General features: G+C 37.4%; 1 protein-coding gene across 1 annotated transcript in view; it reads right to left on the bottom strand.

Moving 5' to 3' along the window:
• LOC111520902 (vacuolar protein sorting-associated protein 13B) overlaps positions 1–17,505 on the bottom strand; it is an 883,038-nt gene that overhangs the window by 470,031 nt on the left and 395,502 nt on the right. The window lies entirely within an intron of this gene.

Raw genomic sequence — 17,505 nt, 5'->3', positions numbered from 1 at the left:
AGGCCGAGACGGGCGGATCACGAGGTCAGGAGATCGAGACCATCCTGGCTAACATGGTGAAATTCCGTCTCTACTAAAACAAATGCAAAAAAAAACTAGCCGGGCGATGTGGCGGGCGCCTGTAGTCCCAGTTACTCAGGAGGCTGAGGCAGGAGAATGGCGTAAACCCGGGAGGCGGAGCTTGCAGTGAGCCGAGATCGCGCCACTGTACTCCAGCCTGGGAGACAGGGCGAGACTCCGTCTCAAAAAAAAAAAAAAAAAAAGGTAATACATCAATAAAATTTTTTCTTGGAAAAAAATGAGAAATTCACCTAAAAAGCACTTGATTCATCCAAAATTGATAGAAAATTAGTCTTCCCATATGTAAATGTTCCTGAAAACAAAAGCTTACCCACAAAAACCTCTCAGTATTAAAAAGTGACTTTTGGCCAGGCGCATTGACTCATGCCTGTGAGTCCCCAACACTTTGGGAGGCCGAGTAAGGCAGATCATTTGATGTCAGGAGTTCCAGACAAGCCTGGCTAACATGGTGAAACCCCATCTCTACTAAAAACACAAAAATTAATCAGCCATGGTGGCAGGCGCCTGTAATCCCAGCTACTCGGGAGCCTGAGGCAGGAGAATCACTTGAACCCAGGAGGCAGAGGTTGCTGCAATGAGCTGAGATTGCACCACTGCACTGCAGCCTGGGCAACAGAGTGAGGCATTGTCTCAAAAAAAAAAGGGCGGGGGGGGGGGGGGATTTTGATGATAACCAAAACAGGTATGTGATTACATAAAAGGAAGATTTCCTAATAAAATGAAATGTGATATTCTACTCTCTATATTATTTAAAATTTTGTTCATTCAAAGTAAAGAAATTGGAGGATTTCAACCATGTCTTCATAATGAAAGATTTCAGGAATTATTTTAAACAATTGAGTAATTTATAATAGTGTATTATAACTAAACAGATTCATTTAAAACTGAGCAGACACATTTATATAATACAGCTTAAGTTAATGCGAATACATAATTTATACGTAGTATTTTAGGTACTTCTAAAGTAGCATAAAATAAATAAATCAGATCTAAATAAATTTTTATTATATTAAATTACATCACCACTATGAGAATGTGGTGATATATGATTAGTTGCCATATCCACTCATACTTCCCTTCTCCCCCCAACTTGGTTAATATATGAGCATTGACTCCATATTTAAAATACCTTAAGGGCATGAATAATGGACTTTTTCTTTCTCATAGTTATAATGTCATATATTATGCTACGGTGAATAACATAAATTTTAAATAATGTTTTTTAAAGCAAACCAGTTTGGGAGAGATCCATGCAGATCTCAGGGGGCAGAGCATTACACTAGTCAGATGAAACAAAAACAACAAATGTCTGAAGTTAGAGGTATGTTTGGGATTTTCAAGCAAAGTATGGAGGCAAAGATGGCTTGAGCAGAGTGAGCAAGCATGAGAAAAGTAGGAGATGAGGTTAGAGCTATATATAGGGACCAGGTCATACAGGACTCATGTAGGTCATAGTAAGAAGATGGTTTTTACTTGAGGGAACTGGGACAGAGTAACGGATTCCGAATACAGTCACGGCATTGTTGAATATGTGTTTTGAAAGAACTTCTTTGGCTGCTATGCAAAAAATTTACTACATGGATCCAGTGTTGAAAAAGGAAGACAGGTTGTAAGAGATAGCAGAAGCAAGGAGGTGGCAAGAAGTGGTAAAACACTGTATCCGTTTCAAAGATACAGCCAATAGGACTTACTGATGGATTAGATGTATAGTAGGAGAGAAAGCAAAGATGATTCAAAGTTACTGGGACTGAGAGACCGGAAGAATGGAGCTATAGGAAAAGTACATTTGAGAAGAAAGGAAACTTAGTTTGGGATGTCTTAAACTGGGATTTCCATTAGACATCCAAGTAAAGATATAAGGTGGCAAATAGATAAATGACTTAAATGACTATAAAAAAAATAGAAAAGATAAGAATAGATAATTTACAGAAAAAATGTTATTTGGCTAGTAAACTTATTTTTAAAATGCTCAACTTTGCTAACAAAGAAATAAAAATTAAGATATCAGATACCCTTTTCATCAGATACCCAACAATCAGACATACTTTTCATCTGTTACACTGGAAACATGTTAAAGAGTTAATTTGTATACCCACAAAATTTGTCATTGTTGAAGCCTCTTGTGAGAATGTTTTATATATGGGGAAAATAGGTATGCTCTATAGAATGGAATTGCAACAGAGGGCAATTTATATCTGTTACAAATTTAAACATGCTGGCCATGGTGGATGGTTCACATCTATAATCCCAGCACTTTGGGAGGCTGAAGTGTGTAGATCACTTGAGGTCAGGAGTTTGAGACCAACCTGGCTAACATGGTAAACCTGTTCTCTATTAAAAGTAAATAAATAAATAAATAAATAAAATAAAAATAAAAATTAGCGAGGTGCGGTGACACACACCTGTAATCCCAGCTACAAGTGAATTGCTTAAGCCCAGGAGATCGCGGCTGCAGCGAGCCAAGATCGCACCACTGCATTCCAGCCTGGGCAACAGAGTAAGACTGTTTCAAAAGAAAAAAAAAAATTTCAAGGATACTTGTTCTATAAAACAATCCCATTTCTAAGAATATGCTATGGAACTAGTAAAAGTTGTGAGGGTGCATGCACACAATTTATAAAACACATTCAGTATCAGTGGTAATTTCTGTAACAGCAAAAAAGAAAGAAAGGGAAGGAGACAAGAAGAGAGGAAAGAAAATGCTAAACAATTTATCCATCCATCAAAAAAGAAACAGCTAATTTGGAAATATTTGCAATAAAGAGTAAAGTTAAACCATTTAAAGATGAGATACAGTTACAGGTGTGAATAAAGGCATATTTTTGGTATCTTACAAAGTGAAAAACCTCAAACATATGTGTGGTATCACCCGAATATGTTTTTAAACAGTATATTAAGTTTGAATACGTATTTGTCTTCCCACACATAGAAAAAGTTATAGAAGACTAAAAAAGCAAGCCTGTGACAGAGTACCTCCGAGGAGGGAAAAATGGAAATGATGATGGGTAAAGGAGTGGTAAGTATTTAACTCTTTACTATATATATTTCAGAATTAATTATTTTATAAAAGTGAATTACCTGTTCTATTTCTTTAAAACATATATATTAATTTACTTTGTACTTATTTGGACTTCTTTCTTTTCTTCTGTACATTAGTAATTATTAGAAGAAGATGGTTACCTAATATTACTGTATAGCTCTAGTAATCTAAATAATCGGCTTAAAATACAGACCAAATTTTAAAATTACTTGAAACCATGAATAGTAAAGGTTTGCACAAAGGTCTCATGGTCAAAATTTTAAAACCTAGTGATGAAAAATATTAGTACTATATGAGCACTATTATTACATTTGAAAAGAAATCTATCTAATAAATGCTAATATTTCCAAGCAGTATGGGCACTATTAAACTACTGTCAAGCAATATTTCCAGTCATCACTAACCAAAACAGCTACATGTTTTTTGTAAGTACTACATTCTCTGATACAATGCTAATGAAAAAATTAGAGACCTTGAAACCTACATGTGGCTTAAAAGTGCTGTTCAAATAGCTATGAAAAACATAATCAGTTGAAAATTCTCATGGAATAACATGATCTGGTTATTCAAAGAGTAAAAGTACACTATTTTGGATATACTAGTTTTCAATTCATTATATTTCTAAAGGATAATAGAGAAGTTTGTAAAAAAGAAAAGACAACATTTTCTGCAGCTAGGTGTATTTTAAAGGCAAGACACGCCTACTATATAAAACTATGTCAAGCTTCATGCCCATCTATCTTATTTAATCAAAACCTCTATAGCACCTACTACATGCCAGGCATGGTTACAAGTGCTTTACAAATATTAACCTGTTTGTCCAGGCATGGTGGCTCACACCTGTAATCCCAGCACCTTGGGAGGCTGAGGCAGGCAGATTGCTTGAACCCAGGAGTTCAAGATCACCCTGGACAACATGGCGAAACCTTGTCTCTACCAAAACATATTACAAAACTTAGCTGGGCATGGTGGTGCATGTCTGTAGTCCCACTTGCTCGGGAGGCTGAGGCAAGAGGATCTCTAGAACCTGGGAGGTGGAGGTTGCAGTAAGCTGAGTTAATGCCACTGCACTCCAGCCTGGGTGACAGAGTCTCAAAAAATAATAATAATGACAATCTGTTTAACCATTGTAACAACCTGACAGGAAATACACTATTTTCAGACTCTTATGACCATTTTCAGACAGGGAAACTGATGACAAAGAGGTTAAGTAACTTATCCCAAGTCATCCAGCTGGTAAGTGGCAAAACACGGTGGTACATCTAAGCAGACTGGTTCCAGGGTCCATCCTTCTAACCACTATGTTATGCCACCTTTTCTATTATTCAATCCCCATACAATGACTTCTAGTTCTATCAAATATATAATAAACATATAATATTTCTACTATGGATCATGGACAATAAATAATTCAGAAAACATCAGATTTATTCATTCCCAATAAAGCTACATAAAGCCTAAATTTAACATGGCAATCTGATTTCAAACATATCTATTACACTTTTAGTTTTCTACAATAAATAAATAATTTTGAGACCCAAATTTCAGTGGTTAAAATAACATATCAACAATTACATCTTGGGGATGAACCATTCAATTTGGTACAATATCATTCCTTCATTTCTGTCCCATGGAAAAAGTACTACACTTGGAGTCAGTTTGTGTTTTAGTTGTGCCACATGACACATGATTAAGGAAAATGAATTTAATCTAAATGTCACGTTTCTGACCTCTACCTTAAAGCTAAAAGTACGTGTAGTATCAAGAATACTACTCAATTTAAATGTTGTAATGTACACAAAAACAGTTTATGAAAATACTATAAAGAATAAAGATATAAAACTTAACTAATCATTGATTATGTAAAGAACCTGAAGATAAAGATAACTATATCTGAAACACAACTGCACTCCTTTTCTATCAAAATCAACTCATTGTTTTAGTTCTACCTTAAATGTCATTTCTTCTGAGAAATGGTAACTGATTTCCCAAAAGGATTTGGTCCTTCCTCTAGAGCCTGGCAGAATTCTGACATAATTCTGTATAACATAACATTCTTCATGGTATAACTTTAAACATTTGAATGTGTGTCTCTCCAAAGGAGGAACTGAGCATAGTGATATGGCGTAGCAAGAAAGAGTAGTGGCTAACGGCTGGACATTGAAGACACATTCTCGTTATGTCCTCTCCTACTCTTACTTTTCCAATAAGAAATAATCTTTATATACATATTTATTAACATGTCACTAATTAGATAGAATTGGATGAAGAATCATAAAGGTAGAAATTCCAAGCCACAGCATTAAATTACTGTTTTGCATCTATATTTCAACCAATGATTTATATGAAGACATCTCTTTACCTTCTTCAAGTTGAACTGGAACCTGATAAAAATTACTCAAAGTCAGTACATCAAAATCTCTGTTCTTATTTTGGGACACTGAATAATGATGTCAATAGTTAAATGGTAACTCTATATATCTTGTAACATGTATAAACCAATGGCACCAAATACTGACACTTGATATCAAGTGGCTTATATTCTGAAGTTTAAGATTCTCACAATAACCACAAAAGTCAAGATACATTTGTTCAGTTGTAATAATTCAGTTTTCATAGTGAGTGCTTCTTAGAATTAAGCACTTTCTGTTCTAGGTTTTCATCATCTGCTAAGTAAAAGTCTGAAAGAAAGAAGTGCTTTCACTAAAGTAGGTTAGGTTTAGTACTTAAGTCAATAGAGAAGGATGACTTTTAATAGGATACTTACTTTAAAATTTTCCCTTTAAACATAAAACTTGTAACCATCAACTTATGTTTATGGACTTTATTCAGTACAGTGCTGATACTAACAGAGTGTTCATTTTGCTGAAAGGAGAATTCATGTCTCTTTTATCTATGTATTTCATGTAGCAGTAGTATAATGCCTTGCATGGTAAATACTCAATCAAAAAAAAATCAATTGACATCTTTTAAAACAGAGAACAAATAACATGTGTACCTTCTTAAAACCTCCTCTATTAGCATATTATTTGACATTCTGTATCACCTTTGTGTAAGGTACCTATTTATAATTTATGGTTTCATTTTTATTTGAAATTTTAATAGTCATCAAGAAGAAAATTGTGTCAATTTTTATTTTTCCTTTCTGTTCATGGGAAATCAAACTGATAGCCAAGACAGTATTATACTAGGGGGCAACTGCCTTAACCACAGTTTAATTACTTAAAAGATAAAAATGTAAAAATTAAAAACTTCTAGAAAATAAGCTGTGCAAACTCAGATCACAGATCATCCTGGAGAGGCAGCATTTTTTAAAGAGTCAAAGGCAGACAGAGAAGATGACTATGAAAAATAACCCATAAGGGAAATTGTGTTAGTCCGTTTTCACATTGCTATAAAGAACTAACTGAGACTGGGTAATTTATAAAGACAAGAGGTTTAATTGAGTCACAGTTCCACAGGATTAACAGGAAGCATGACTAAGGGGCCTCAGGAAAACAGTCATGGTGGAAGGTGAAGGGGAAGCAAGGACCTTCTTCACATGGTGGCAGAAAAGAGAGAGGGAGTGGGGAAGTGCCACGTACTTTTAAACCATCAGATCTCTTGAGAACTCTATCATGAGACGGCACTGGGGGATGTTGCTAAACCTTTAGAAACCACCCCCATGATGTAATCACGGCCCACCAGGCCCCACCTTCAACATGTGGGGATTATAATTAAACATGAGATTTGGGTGAAGATATCTAGCCAAACCATATCAGAAATCAAGGTTCCCTGAAATAACGAGAAAAAAGTGGCAAGGCCTTTGTGAGAGAAATGGTTCAGTAGGACCTCAAGGAAGATGACAGAGTTACTTCTTTACAAGTCTGCAGAAAGTTTAAGACTAACTGGTGAACACCAGGCCATCTAGAAGGGCACATGTTCTAGATTTCTGGGCAAGAATTTGAAGAAAGAAGGATAAATTTCTCAGAAGAGAAATCAGACGTTGAAAAAAGAGTGATAATCACTATCACATTTCATCATCTTATTCAGAAAATTTCACGAAAACTAAGATAAAGTGTTATTAGCTGGGCATGGTGGCACACACCTGTAATCCTAGCTATTCTGGAGGCTGAGGCAGGAGAACCGCTTGAATCAGGGAGGCAGAGATTGCAGTGAGCTGAGATGGCACCAATGCAAGACTCCATCTCAAAAAACAAAAAAATAAATAAATAAATAAAAAGAAAGAAAGAAAGGAAAAAAAGAAAAAGAAAAACCAAGATAAAGTGTTAACTGTTCATGTGCTTCAAGGTGTCTCTTTCTATATGGTACAGTTTTTAAAATACTTTTATTAGAGAAATAACATGTGCCAATAGGAGAAAAATCAGAAAATGGAGCTCACCAAAAAATAAGAAAAATAAGAAAGAAGAAAAGAAGAAAGGAGGGAGGGATGGAAAATTAAAATTTCAACATATCAAAAAACATCATTCAAAAACTACTTATGGAGTACCTATTATCTCTTAAGGCCTAGGTTAAGAACTAGAAATTCTGTGGTGAGCAAAACAAACACAATCCCAGTCCTCATGGAGCTTATGCTTATTTGTAGAAGCTTTGAGATTTAAAATGGAAACAAAAAATCAAAAAACTCTTTGTGACAGAATTTCAGATACCAGTGAGATTAATATATTTAAATAAAAGTTTCCTGAAAGCATGGACTGGGAGGACTCAGAAAACCTAGATTTATTTTTTATATTCTACCAATTCAAGATATGTGATCTTAAAATCACGTCAACTACTTAGGTTTCAGTTTCCTGTCCATAATTTGCAGGATATAAACAACACAGTCTACCTAGATCTCAACAGAAAGTCATGGGGCAAGGCAGGGATTCTGAAATCTATCAAGCAAGAAAAAACAAGAAACAAAGTAAGGTGAAGGGAATAAGACGAGAAAAGAAGTAGGGAGATAATGAGAAAGCGAGTACATTGATTAACACTGTCTTGTTATAAATAGCAAAGTAAAGATATGAATGTCTCTAGAATTCAACATTCAAGTTATACATAGATCATCACATTAATACACTGAGACCATTAAAATTCCTTTATCCTGGCCTCAATTCCAAAACAAATCACACAGACAACAACAAAAAAATTTGAAAAGGGTAGTAAATGAGCTAAAGCACTTCCAGATAGCATATCATGAGATCTTAGAGAAGCAGTAAGAATTTTTAAGTTGCGAGAGGCAGTGTTTTGCTTATAGCGGCAACAGGCTATCACTGGTTTCCAATATTTTATACTCAGAACTAAGACTCATTAAGAAGAACAAATTATTCAAAGTGTGACTGTAAAGCAATAAAGCTGATTTTTATGTAGAATTATGAAATTGGTGTAAATATTTTATGTTCGCCTTTCAATAGCACCCTTCCCACTCTTTGGCTTTTATCATTATTTATAAGGAGTCGGAGAGAAACTAAATATAATCTAGGGAGCTTATAAAAATACAAATTAAAAAAAAACTTTGATTAATCAGATTGCTACTAGAATTTGAATGTTCACATCTATGATTTTTTGGAAAGAGAAAGGAGAAAAAAGGTCAGCAGGAAAAGTGGAAGTAATTTTCTTCCTCCTAAACTAAAAATCTTATTAAATGTCCATTTACCACATACTAGGGCTCTGCAGTAAGGGCTTAAAAATATGACACAATCCTTGCCCTACGAGAGCTTACAATGTGAAGATAAGATACAAACTTAATTGAATACTATGATTATCATTTGGTTTGACAAATACTGCACTATAAAATTCTGGTAACACAGATGGCTGGCAAGATGGCCGAATAGGAACAGCTCAGGTCTGTAGCTCCCAGTGAGATCAATGCAGAAGGTGGGTGACTTCTGCATTTCTGAGATACCCAGCTCATTTCACTGGGACTGGTTAGACAGTGGGTGCAGCCCAGGGAGGGTGAGCCAAAGCAAGGTGGGGCATCGCCTCACCCAGGAAGCGCAAGGGGTCAGCAAACGCCCCCCCCCCCCCCCCCCCCGCCAAGGGAAGCCATGAGGGACTGTGCCATGAGGAACGGTGCACTCCAGCCCAGATACTATGCTTTTTCCAGGGTCTTCGCAATCGGCAGACCAGGTGATTCCCTCGGGGGCCTATGCCAACAAAGTCCTGGGTCTCAAGCACAAAACTGGGTGGTCATTTGGGCAGACACTCAGCTAGCTGCAGGAGTATTTTTTCATACCCCCAGTGGCGCCTGGAATGCCAGCGAGACAGAACCATTGACTAAAGCCAAGGAGCCAAGTGGTCTTACTCAGCGGATCCCACCCCGACGGAGCCCAACAAGCTGAGATCCACTAGCTTCAAATTCTCACTGCCAGCACAGCAGTCTGAAGTCAACCTGGGACTCTGCAGCTTGGTGGTGGGAGGGGCGTCCACCATTACTGAGGCTTGAATAGGCGACTTTCCCCTCACAGTGTAAACAACACCACCGGGAAGTTTGAACTGGGCAGAGCCCACTGCAGCACCACAAAGCCACTGTGGCCAGACTGCCTCTCTAGATTCCTCCTCTCTGGGCAGAGCATCTCTGAAAGAAAGGCGGCAGCCCCAGTCAGGGGCTTATAGATAAAACTCCCATCTCCCTAGGACAGAGCACGTGGGGGAAGGGGCGGCTGTGGGCACAGCTTCAGCAGGCTTAAATGTTCCTGTCTGCCAGCTCTAAAGAGAGCAGTGGATCTCCCAGAACAGTGGTTGAGCTCTGCTAACGGACAGACTGCCTCCTCAAGTGGGTCCCCAACCCCTGTGCTTCCTGACTGGGAGACACCTCCTAGCAGGGGTTGACAGACACCACATACAGGAGAGCTCCAGCTGGCATCTGGTGGGTGCCCCTCTGTGATGAAGCTTCCAGAGGAAGGAACAGGCAGCAACCTTTGCTGTTCTGCAGCCTCTGCTGGTAATACCCAGGCAAAGAGGTTCTGGAGTGGACCTCCAGAAAACTCCAGCAGACCTGCAGCAGAGGAGCCTGACTATTAGCAGGAAAGCTATCAAACAGAAAGGAATAGCATCAACATCAACAAAAAGGACATTGACACAGAAGCCCCATCTAAAGGTCACCAACATCAAAGACCAAAGGTAGATATAGATAAATCCATGAAGACTGGAAAAACCAGCGCAAAAAGGCTGTAAATTACAAAAACCAGAATGCCTCTCCTCCTCCAAAGAATCACAACTCCTTGCAGCACAGAAACAAAACTGGATGGAGAATGAGTCTGATGAATTGATAGAAGTAGGCTTCAGAAGGTGGGTAATAACAAACTCCTCCGAGCTAAAGGAGCATGATCTAACCAAATGCAAGGAAGCTAAGAACCTGGAAAAAAGTTTAGAGGAATTGCTAACTAGAATATCCAGTTTAGAGAAGCACATAAATGACCTGATGGAGATGAAAAACACAGCACGAGAACTTCGAGAAGCATACACAAGTGTCAACAGCCAAATCAATCAAGCGGAAGAAACGATAGCACAGACTGGCGATCAACTTAATGAAATAAAGTGTGAAGACAAAATTAGAGAAAAAAGAATGAAAAGGAATGAACAAAGCCTCCACAAAATATGGGACTATGTGAAAAGACCAAACCTACGTTTGATTGGTGTACCTGAAAGTGACTTGGAGAATGGAATCAAGTTGGAAAATAATCTTCAGGATATTATCCAGGAGAACTTTCTCAACCTAGCAAGACAAGCCAACGTTCAAATTCAGGAAATACAGAGAACATCACAAAGATACTCCTTGAGAAGAGCAACCCCGAGACACAAAATCATCAGACTCACCATGGTTGAAATGAAGGAAAAAATATTAAGGGCAGCCAGAGAGAAAGTTCGGGTTACCCAAAAAGGGATACTCATCAGATTAACAGCGGATCTCTTGGCAGAAACCATACAAGCCAGAAGAGAGTGGGGGCCAATATTCCATATTCTTAAAGAGAAGAATTGTCAACCCAAAATTTCACATACAGCCAAATTAAACTTCATAAGCGAAGGAGAAATAAAATCCTTCACAGACAAGCAAACACTGAGAAATTCTGCCACCACCAGGCCTGACTTAAAAGAGCTTCTGAAGGAAGCATGAAATATGAAAAGGAAAAACCAGTACCAGCCAAACTGGTACTGCAAAAACATACCAAATTGTAAAGGCCATTGACACTATGAAGAAACTGCATCAACTCATGGGCAAAATAACCAACTAGCATCATGATAACAGGATGAAATTCACACCTAACCATATTAACCTTAAATGTAAATGGGCTAAATGCCCCAATTAAAAGACACAGACTGGCAAATTGCATGAAGAGTCAAGACCCATCAGTGTGCTGTATTCAGGGGACCCATCTCATGTGCAAAGACACGCATAAGCTCAAAAAAAGGGATGGAGAAAGGTCTACCAAGCAAAGGGAAAGCAAAAAAAAAAAAAAAAGAAAAAAAAAAAGAAAAAAAAAAGCAAGAGTTGCAATCCTAGTCTCCAATAAAACAGAATTTAAACCAACCAAGATCAAAAAGACAAAGAAGGGCATTACATAATGATAAAGAGATCAAAGCAACAAGAGCTAACTATCCTAAATATATATGCACCCAATACAGGAGCACCCAGATTCATAAAGCAAGTTCTTAGAGACCTACAAAGAGACTTAGACTTCCACACAATAATAGTGGGAGACTTGGGCACCCCACTGTTAATATCAGACAAATCAATGAGACAGAAAATTAACAAGGATATTCAGGACTTGAACTCAGCTCTTCACCAAGCAGACCTAATAGACATCTACAGAACTCTCCACCCAAAATCAACAGAATATACATTCTTCTCAGCACTACATCACACTTATTCTAAAACTGACCACATAATTGGGAGTAAAACACTCCTCAGCAAATGCAAAAGAATGGAAATCATAACAGTCTCTCAGACTACAGTGCAATAAAATTAGAACTAAAGATTAAGAAAGTCACTCAAAACTGCACAACTATATGGAAACTGAACAACCTGCTCCTGAATGACTACTGGGTAAATAATAAAATTAAGGCAGAAGTAAATAAGTTCTTTGAAACCAATGAGAACTAAGACACAATGTACCAAAATCTCTGGGACACATTTAAAGCAGTGTGTAGAGGGAAATTTATAGCACTAAATGCCCACAGAAGAAAGCAGAAAAGACAGAAAATCGACACCCTAACATCACAATTAAAAGAACTAGAGAAGCAAGAGCAAACAAATTCAAAAGTAGCAGAAGACAAGAAATAACTAAGAAAGAAGAATCAAATAGACACAATAAAAAACGATAAAGGGGAGATCACCAGTGATCCCACCGAAATACAAACTACCATCAGAGAATACTATAGATACCTCTATGCAAATAAACTAGAAAATCTAGAAGAAATGGACAAATTCCTGGACACATACACCCTCCCAAGACTAAACCAGGAAGAAGTCGAATCCCTGAATAGACCAATAACAAGTTCTGAAATTGAGGCAGTAATTAATAGCCTACCAACCCAAAAAAACCCAGGACCATAATGAGTCACAGCTGAATTCTACCCGAGGTACAAAGAGGAGCTGGTACTATTCCTTCTAAAACTATTCCAAACAATATAAAAAGAGGGATTCCTTCCTAACTCATTTTATGAGGCCAGCATCATTCTGATATCAAACCCTGCAGAAACACAACAAAAAAAGAAAATTTCAGGACAATATCCCTGAAGAATATCAATGCAAAAATCCTCAATATAAAACACTGGCAAACCAAATCCAGCTGCAAATCAAAAAGCTTATCCACCATGATCAAGTTGGCTTCACCCTTGGGATGCAAGGTGGTTCAACATATGCAAATCAATAACACACAAATAGAATCAATGACCAAAAACCACATGATTATCTCAGTAAGTGCAGCAAAGTACTTCAACAAAATTCAACACCCCTTCATGCTAAAATCTCTCAATAAAGTAGGTATTGATGAGACGTATCTCAAAATAATAAGAGCTATTTATGACAAACCCACAGCCAACATCACACGGAAGGAAAAAAGCTGGAAGCATTCCCTTTGAAAACCAACAAAAGACAAGGATGCCATCTCTCACTACTCCTATTCAACATAGTATTGGAAGTTCTGGCCAGGGCAATCAGGCATGAGAAAGAAATAAAGGGTATTCATACAGGAAGACAAGAAGTCAAATTGTCTCTGTCTGCAATAATAAACAAAATTAATAATAATTTTAATTTAATAATAAAAAATGATACTAAGAGAATAAAATACCTAGGAATCCAACTTACAAGGGATGTGAAGGACCTCTTCAAGGAGAACTACAAACCACTGCTCAACGAAATAAAAGAGGACACATACAAATGGAAAAACATTCCATACTCACGGATAGGAAGAATACATATCATGAAAATGGTCATACTGTCCAAAGTAATTTATACATTCAATGCTATCCCCATCAAGCTACCATTGACTTTCTTCACAGAATTATTAGAAAAAACTACTTTAAATTTCATATGGAACTGAAAAACAGCCTGCATTGCCAAGACAATCCTAAGCAAAAAGAACAAAGCTGGAGGCATCATGCTACCTGACTTCAAACTATACTACAAGGCTACAGTAACCAAAACAGCATGGTACTGGTACCAAAACTGATATGTAGACCAATGGAACAGGACAAAGGCCTCAGAAATAACACCACACATCTACAACCATCTGACCTTTGACAAACCTGACAAAAACAAACAATGGAGAAAGGATTCCCTATTTAATAAACAGTATTGGGAAAACTGGCTAGTCATTCGAAAATGAAACTGGACCCTTCTTTACATCTTTTACAAAAATTAACTCAAGATGGATTAAAAACTTAAATGTAAGACTTAAAACCATAAACACCCTAGAAGAAAATGTAGACAATACCATTCAGGACACAGACACGGGCAAAGACTTCATAACTAAAACACCAAAAGCAATGGCAACAAAAACCGAAATTGACAAATGGGATCTAATTAAACTAAAGAGCTTCTGCACAGCAAAAGAAACTATCATCAGAGGGAACAGGCAGCATGCAGAATGGGAGAAATTTTTTGCAATCTATCCATCTGACAAAGGGCTAATATCCAGATTCTGCAAAGAACTTAAACACACACAAGAAAAAAACAAACAACTCCATCAAAAAGTGGGCAAAGGATATGAACAGACACTTCTCAAAAGAAGACACTTAGGTGGCCTACAATCATATGAATAAAGGCTCATCATCACTGATCATTACAGAAATGCAAATCAAAACCACAATGAGATACCATCTCATGCTGGTTAGAATGGTGATTATTAAAAAGTCAGGAAACAACAGACGCTGGAGAGGATGCAGAGAATAGGAACGCTTTTACACCATTGATAGGAGTGTAAAATACTTCAACCGTTGTGGAAGACAGTGTGGCGATTCCTCAAGGATCTAGAACCAGAAATACCATTTGATCCAGCAGTCCCATTACCAGATATATACCCAAAGGATTATAAATCATTCTAGTATAAAGACACACATACACGTACGTTTACTGCAACACTGTTCACAATAGCAAAGACTTGGAACCAACCCAAAATGTGGCACATATACACCATGGAATACTATGCAGCCATAAAAAAAGAAGAGTTCATGTCCTTTGCAGGGACATGGATGAAGCTGGAAACCATCATTCTCAGCAAACTAACACAAGAACAGAAAACCAAACACCACACGTTCTCACTCATAAGTGGGAGTTGAATAACAAGAACACATGGACACAGGGAGGGGAACATCACACACCAGCCCCCGTCACAGGGTGGGGGGCTAGGGGAAGGATAACATTTTCAGAAATACCTAATGTAGATGACGGGTTGATGGGTGCAGCAAACCACCATGGCACGTGTATAATTATGTAACAAACCTGCATGTTCTGCACATGTATCCCAGAACTTAAATTTTAATAATAAATAAATAAATAATTCTGGTAACACAGCAAGACTGAATTAATTCACTCAAATATTGGCAGGGAAGACTCCACAAAGGAGGTAACATGGAGTTTGTTTGAGAAAGAATTCTTAAAGACAGAAGACTAGCAGACAGAAAGAAGATGCATGAAGGCACAGATTCACAAAGTGAATTGTAAGTAGTTTAGTGTGAGTGAAGCAGACCACACAAAAAATGCAACTGGTATACCAGAGGTAAGGCCAGAAAGACAAAGTAAGGCCTAGTTGTGAAGGGTCTTAAATATCTCGCAAAGAAACATGAAGTTCATCCTGAAGTTACCAAGAGATAGTGAAAACTGTTAAGCAATTAAGTGTAATAAAATTGAATTTTAGAAGTAAAAGTTCTTTTTATTTTTAACAATTTTTTAAATTTTTCAATAGCTTCAGGGATACAATTGGTTTCTGGTTACAGAGACAAATGGCATAGTGGTGAAATCTGAAATTTTAGTGCACCTGTTACCCAAGTATTCCCCCAACCCACCTTTTTAGTCTCTAATGTCCATTATACCACTCTGTATGCCTTTGCATACCCATAGCTTAGCTCATACTTATAAGTGAGAGCATACAGTATTTGGTTTTCTATTCCTGAGTTATGAAGTTAAAATTCTTATATTAACACAAAGAATATATAATTGGAAAAAGAGAGTGAAAATAAGAGACCAACTAGGAGTTGTTTTGCTAATACTCAAAACTCTTCTCATCTTACTTGATTCCTGCTACAAGAACTGGAAGTTGAATCTATTATGACTCCAGTATGTAGTCTGGATGTTAACTTAAATAAATTCATTAAATATGTTTATTTGATCTGCATTTAATTGTTTTCCTCTAAGTGGAGAGCGGAAAAAGAAAGTTATGATCCTTGGTTATTTTGTGGGGGTCTTTGCAATCCAAAGAAAAATCCTAGGCCTAAAAATTTCATTATCTTTTGGTGATTTAATTTGACATATATAACTGCAATCATTTAAAAAATCCACTAAGTATATAATTGTACATATACATATTTACTGAATGTATAATTTAAATTTCTTCAAACTTGTTTGAAGCTGGGCATGGTGGCTCATGCCTGTAATCCCAGAGGGAATAAAGACCACATCCCTCCAGCCCCAGTACTCACAGCCTTGTCACCTAATTCTGAGTTAGAAACCCCAGTACTGATTCCTTCATGCCATTTATATTGTTTATATCAGCCACCAGGAGAAACCCAAAATTCTAACAATACCCCTCATCACTCAGATTCTCATCACTAGACAGACCTGTGTAATCCCCATCTGACCTCATCTCTCACTCCACACACTGCAATCTCCTCCATTCTGCCCTCTAGAACTCATAATATGTCATCAGCAAAATCTTTATCTTCCTAAAACTCTTCTCTGAATCTGAGGCCCTAAGGACCCTCAGAGTGGCTGATTCACTGTTTGGAAAAGAGCTATCACACTGTGGACACAGTAATGGACTTTCCTAGAACAAGAAATGAATTCTGAGTCACTGGAATTTCCGTGGTAGTTTTTTAGAGCCATTGTTTAACACTGACCTATTAGAGGAATCTGAAAAAGTTGATCATTTCCACATCCTTAAAACACAGTCTTCACTTCTTTCTGAACACTACCATCTCTATGTTCCCATTCTACCTCAGCTGTAGCTCTTTCTCAGTTTTCTTGCTAATTCTTCATTCTCCAGACCACTAAATGCTGGAACATCCAAGGGTTCAGTACTTGGGTCATTTCTTTTCTGTACAAACACTTCCATCTTAGAGGATCTCACTCAATTTCATGACTTTAAGTATCCTCTATGAGGATTCTATTTCCAGGGAATTGTCTTGATCTATCCTGTAAGCTCCAGACTATTTATCCAACTGCCTACTGAACATCTCCATTTGGGTAGTTAATAGGAATTTCAAATTTAACATAGCCCAAGGAAATCTCTTGAGTCTCCTTCTCAAAAGTCCCTATACTCTTCACCTTTTAGTCTTCCAAGTTTCAATAAATAGCAAATCCACCTTTCTGGCTGCAAAAACAAAGAAAGAAACAAAACCATGACCCTTCTCTGTTACACCATACATCCTGAAAATTACTATAATCTGATTGGCTCTATCTCAAAATAGATCCTGAATTTGACCTTGCATCCTCTAGGATGCCTACCTGGCAAAGTTACCATGATTACAGGTATACACTATGGCCAAGAGCCATACAGCACCTGGCTTATCTCCTTCTACGCTTTTCTCCCTACAGTCTATTCTCAGTACAGCATCAAGATTATGGTAAAATAGCCAGAAAAGGTTATATCATGCCTCTACTCAAAACTCGTCACCTTTCTCTCAATCCCCCATTTCCTCATTTCTTTAGACGATCACAAAAAGATTTTTAAAATTTCAGCAGCACA

The sequence above is a fragment of the Piliocolobus tephrosceles genome, chromosome 7 (genome assembly GCF_002776525.5).
Source record: "Piliocolobus tephrosceles isolate RC106 chromosome 7, ASM277652v3, whole genome shotgun sequence".
Taxonomy (NCBI): domain Eukaryota; kingdom Metazoa; phylum Chordata; class Mammalia; order Primates; family Cercopithecidae; genus Piliocolobus; species Piliocolobus tephrosceles.
Note: the sequence above shows the minus strand (reverse complement) of the source record. Positions and strands in the feature narration are given on the sequence as shown.